This window comes from Leptonychotes weddellii, chromosome 3 (genome assembly GCF_054177405.1).
Source record: "Leptonychotes weddellii isolate Sample4059 chromosome 3, ASM5417740v2, whole genome shotgun sequence".
Lineage (NCBI taxonomy): Eukaryota > Metazoa > Chordata > Mammalia > Carnivora > Phocidae > Leptonychotes > Leptonychotes weddellii.
The window spans coordinates 98,802,782-98,808,781 of record NC_138371.1 but is presented as its reverse complement, the minus strand read 5'-3'; positions in this window follow the sequence as shown (position 1 = coordinate 98,808,781).

Below are 6,000 nucleotides of genomic sequence, written 5' to 3'. Positions count from 1 at the left end.
CTCCACAGCGTGGGCCCATGGGCATTTTCTTAACTGTTTTGCAGAGGAAACACTGGAGGCTCAGGGGATGGCTTACCCCAGGGCTCCCAGGCACTGAGGGCACAGGGCTGTGGACATAGGCTGTCAGACTCCAGAGCCAGCAGAGGCCAGCTGAGGGGTGCTTAGGGTGCATGTGGACAGGGCATTCTGCCACCCAGCACCATGCAGGCTGTGCCTGGGAAATTACACTGTAGCTTTGTACAGAGAGAACCTGTGTGTGGCACAGATCTTCAGAACCTACCAGCCACCCCACGGTTCCTCAGCCAGGCCTCAGTTCCGACCTCAGTGTACCACTGCCCACTGTTTTGTGTTTGGGCCTGACCCACACCAGGCCAGCAGCTGCCCTTCATCATGCCTTCCACAGCCTGCTAGGGCTGTCCCCTAGAACCTTCTCTTATGGCCTTTCCTGATGCCCAGGACTGCTCTGTGTCTCCAGCTGCACCTCCAGTGCTGTCTGGGTACTCCTGCACACACATATGCATGCACACGTACACACTCACGTTCACACTCACATATACACACTGCCTGCCTGCCTCACCCCTGCTCATCCCTAAGGCCTGGGTCATTCCCCTGAAGCTCCCTAGGCCCTCCCCGAACACTAGAAAACCAGCCACCGTGGCCCTGAGGACACGGCGGCCCCAACAAATTCCTGGATTTGTCCCTTTCCTGGAAATCCTGACCTCCCAAGGGACTCCATAACCCCGCCTGCCCCCTCCTTGGGGTCTGGCACAGAGAGGTGAATGCTCCCAGGCCTGTGTCCATTCCATACGCTGGAAACACCTTTTAAAAATCACACTCAGTAGCTCCTAGTCCAGAATTTGGCATATACATAGAGGTCAGTGAATAGTGAGTTAAAATGCACAGAAAGTCAAAACAAAACAAACTCTAAGACCAGGGCTGCTGGCCCCAGAATTCCCCACCTCACTCTTTCCCACTCCCGCACTGATTCTTATTTCATATTCTCCCCCAACACCCCAACATCTTTGCCTAGGGTTTTCTTGGGATCTCCATGTAATCCGAACTTCTGAGGGAGTGCTGGCTCCTGCCCTTCATTATTAGGCATTTTCATGTCTGTACATTCTTCCAGTACAAATAGTGTGCAAAATCTTAGCCATGGCAGATGCGGACAAGTGTGGGTTTCCTCTCGGGACAGCAGGAGCCGAGCCCAAGACACTGGATTCTATCACAGGCTTCGTGGGCTCAGCAGGGCCCTTGCATGACTCCCCCAGAGAACATGCGGGGTTGTCACCAACCCACAGCTCCTGTTGCCCGGGCGACAGCAGCAGAGCAGGACTCATGGCCCACCTTCCTGGCACTGTGACCTGCCCTTTCTCCTGACCCCACATCTTCACCCCCTCTCATTAGTGACTCTGAGGCTGACTGAATTGCTGAAGACTCAGTGTGGACGACTCTGAGAGTTAGAAACTCCAGGGGGAGCGGGTCATAGGGAACCCCCACAGTACTGTGAGATTTACTTCCTAGAGCTCAACCTGGTTCCCACAGTATTTATCAGAGGAAAATCCCCTCAAGCTTCCAGCAGGAGAAGGAAAAAGGATGTATCTTGAAATAGACCAGAGCACCTGTTCTGAATAAGGCCTGCCTCAGTGGAAGCTACAGTTGTCCCTTGGACAACAGGGGTGTGAACAATATGGGTCCACTTATACGTGGATTTTTTTCAGTAAATACAGTACAGTGCTGTAAATGTATTTTCTCTTGTGATTTTCTTAATAACATTTTCTTTGCTCTAGCATACTTCATTGTAAGGAAACAGTATATAATACATATAACATACAAAATATGTTAATGGACTATGTCTTTGGTAAGGCTTCTGGTCCACAGTAGGCTATTAGTTAAGTTTTGGGAAGAGTCACAAGTTATACGTGGATTTTCAGCTGTTTGTGGGAGTGGGGGTGGTTAGCATCTCTAACCCTCTCCATTGTTCAAGGTCAATTGCTGTTAACCTGAGCCTAATCTGTTAGGGTATTATCAGAACCTTTCTCACCTGGAGGAAGGGATTTACCCAACTCGAGCCCATCCTACCCATCCTGTCCCACCTAAGGGGTGAAAAAAGGAATAGAAACACTCATGAAGTTCACAGTCCAGAGGCGCAGGCTCACCGAAAGACAGAGACCTGCTCACAGGGCTATGGGATGCCTCCCCTCCCCCCCACCCCATCACCACATCACTGCAGTTCCTTTTACCCACTACATCTTGTCTGTCAACAAAATTACAAGGCACACTACAAGGCAAAAAATACAATTTGAAGAGACAGAGCAAGCATCAGAACCAGCCATGGCAGGGAATTACCAGACTGGAAGTTTAAAACAACTACAATTAATAGCTCTTTACAACACTTTATTATATTCTCTCTTGTTTCTGCTTCTCTAGCAAAGTCCTTCTGTAGGTAAAGCCACCCCTTCTTTCTCTTACTGCCAAAACATTGTGGGTAGCATACTATTTGGGGCTCAATGGACATACCCCAAACCCCTTCCAGGTCCCTAAGGGGGAAGCCGGCCCTTCAGGGTATTCATGGGGGCAGACCCTGGGCAAGGCTACCAGGTCATCTTACTGCACCCTTCTTACCCTGATGGAGGCCTTTTATCTCCACTTCAAATGTGAAGCACTGACTAGCACATCACTTGTAGAGAACACAGACAGCCAGAGCCCCTTGCTCCCCCTTCTCCTGCGTACAATGCACATTTTTAAGAGGGGTTTAAGTATGCAGCTGTCAACCAACTCCAGGCCCCAGCACTGCCATTTCTCCCCCTTGGAAAAATTTTCTCCTGGAATGGAGAAACTTCACATCTTAGCTGTGGGCACATATAATCTCACCAGAGTCTTAAAGTGAAGGACATTATGGTTTGCTAAATCAAAACCAGATAAAGCAGTCATGCCTGCCTGCCTTTTGTTTTGGGCCCCAGTCTGTGATTTCTATATTCACCAGGCAGCAAAGTCTACTGGCTATGAAATGGTACTTTCTCTTGAGAGACTTACCAAACGCTAGAACCATGCACACCACCTTCAGCAAGCACAGGCTTCACGTTCAGGTTCCCCTTCCATACTTTTTAAAACCATTTAGCTCAAATTCCCTGTGCACCAGTTTGCTAGTGATGAAGAGGTCAGAACACCAGCTTTACAATTCAAAGATTTGGGTGTGAGTCTGAACCTGTTCTGACCTGCCTATGGCCTTGAACATGTTACTGGGCCTCCTGCGTCTCAGTTCATCCTCCAGGACAGGGCTAGCTTTGTCCTAGGCAGTCACACAGGACCCCCACCCTTGGAGGGCCCCACATGCACTCTGTTAATGCTCTGCAGTCACCATCTTGAAATTCTTAATTTTTGTAAAGGAGCCCCTGTTTTCATTTTGCACTAGGCCCCATAAATTCTACAGCTAGTCTTGATCCATTAAATGGGGATAATAATAATTTCTACCTCAGGGGTTTGTTCTGAGGATAAAATGTATTATCCTAGATAAAATTCCTAGTATAGTACCTGGTACACGTTCATCTCTGCCACTTACTGAGTACTTGCATGTGTCCTAAGTGAATGCTGGTTCACTCCCGCCTGCCCAGTCTCTGTCCCTGTTTGCCGAACATAGCACCCAACGATGGGATGGCACAGTCTGCCCAGGTCTGTAGAGCCAGGGCAAGGCCCCCTGCAAGAGCTCTGGCAAGCTGCTCCCTTCTGAGCTGTGAGTGCCCCCCTAATACGTGGGCTCCCTGATGCTTCTATCAGAGGGGGTGCAGTTGGCAGGGGAAAGCAGCCCAGAGAACGCACGCAGGCCACTGTGACCTCTCACACCAGCTGTGGCTCCAGCAAACTTCTTACCTCTACAAGTCAGCTTCCTTACATGGTACTTGGGGGGACTATCCTTGTTCCCTTAGCCTCATCTGGGCACCAGCCTCACCTGAACACTAGGAGCTCAGCTGTCTTGTTCTCCATGGGGAAGAGCAGGCTCTTTAAAAACACCGAATGAGTGAGTGAATGAATGAATGAATGAATGAGTGAATGTGAAGGTCCAACCAATGCAAGCCAAGCCTGTCTCCACAGAGTACTGTGGGTCCCCATATTCACATGCCCTTCCTTTCCCCCACCCCTCCGAGTGGACTCAGAGCCCCTCTTGGCTCAGCCAACTGGCCTGTCCCCATCCTGCCCTGCACTCCTTGTTCACTCTGACCTGTGTGCACACTCTGACCTGTGTGCACATGGAGCCCCCTGCCCGGTTCACCAAGCACCATTCAATGCCTTCTCTCATGGTTCATTTCTTTCTTTACCTCATGTTGCCGTTCATCCAGGTTCACAGCGAGAACTCTGCCGGGTGCTTCTTAAAGCTTGGGCTCCCCTCTCTCCTGGGAGGACTCCCTCCACCCCCCTTTTCCAGCCTACAACCGACGCCTGATCTGCAGGGAACCTGGGTCTTGCTTCCTCTGATCATATCCTGAGACTGACTTGTCATTTGCATTGTTCTCCTTCAGCTTCTATAAAAATTCTCATTTTAGTGAATTAATTTCAGCTATGGCTGGAAGTCCTGAGTAACCTTCTTTTTTTTTTTTTAATTTCATAATCTTTTTTCTTTTCCTTTTGTACAAATTCTATAAACTATCCTGACCCACTCTCCTCTTATGGTGACTATCTCCCTGACTCAAAGGATAGAAAGTAGGCTTCACTTCCCATAAGTTATCTCATTTCACCCTCTAGCCACCCTACGGGAGGTATTTTTTATCTCTGTTTTGCATATGATGATACTGAAACCCAAGAGGCAACCAACGTGACTTGCAGAGAGCCACAGCCGACCCCTCACACGCACACTCTTGGATAGCGGGGTTTTTCTAGGAAGGGCTCGGCCAGGGCTAACCTGCTTAGTAGGCAAGTGGTTAGGACCCATGGTGCTCTTAGAGATACACAAAAATGTGTGTTTCTCTTAAAATCAAAAGGAAAAAAAATGAACTTTTAATACTAAATATTACATTTGTCTTTAGACCAATGCCACTATAAAATACAACTTTTAATCTTTCGGGGGGAAGGGATCCATGAAGGTAAAGCACCCAGGCCCAAGAGGGTCACCCTGCATCCCTGCCTGGCTCAGTGCACTCGAGCCCAAGGGGCTGGGTACCCACTGGTCCCTGCACTGCCACTGTCCCTACGGGACTCTGTCCTGCTCCCGGCACTCTGACCACCTTTGCATGGCTGCCCTACCTGGAATCCTCACACTCCTCCGCTGGCAGTCCTGCCTAACCCTGCAGAGCCCCCCCCCGGGCTGGCCGGCTGCTGTGGCTGTTTTTGTGCCTGCCCTTTACCTCCACCCTCAGGAGATGCAGTCAAAAGTAAATGCTTGAGGGGAGCCAGGATTCACTCTCTCTCTCCCTCCCTCTCTCTCTCTATCTTTCTCTTACTCTCTTGGCTTTTTAAGCCATGTAATTAAGTTGATCTTCACTTAAAATTTAAAAAAAAAAATAGGTTTTCTTTATCCTGTTTCATTATTACAGAAATAATTCATGTTCACTGTAGATATATGTTTATATATATATATAAGACCAAGAGGAAAGGGGTAAGAGGATTCTCTCTAGAGTGGCGGTGACTTTGAGATACCCAGGTGACAGCTGGAAGGCAGTTGGGAGAGAGATCTGGGCAAAGATAAAGATGGTGGGGGGGGGCAGGCAGGGGCTGGGGGAGGCAGGCATGACGAACCTCCTGGGGCCGCACGGATCACTCCGGATGGTGTGGATCTTCACGCAGGCACAAAGGGGTGGGTGTTGCTGAGTGCCTGCTCTGTCCTACTCCATACCCAGTGAGGATATACATGGTACCTTGTTTGATCCTGAAGACGTTGCACGGATTTAGATATTATTAATTCCCGTTTAGAAATATGGAAACTGAGGTTCAAGAGATTGTGTCCCCAGGCCCTCACTGTGCACCACTGGCACTGTCCAGCTTTGAGCTAGATGTGTCTCCTTCCACCTG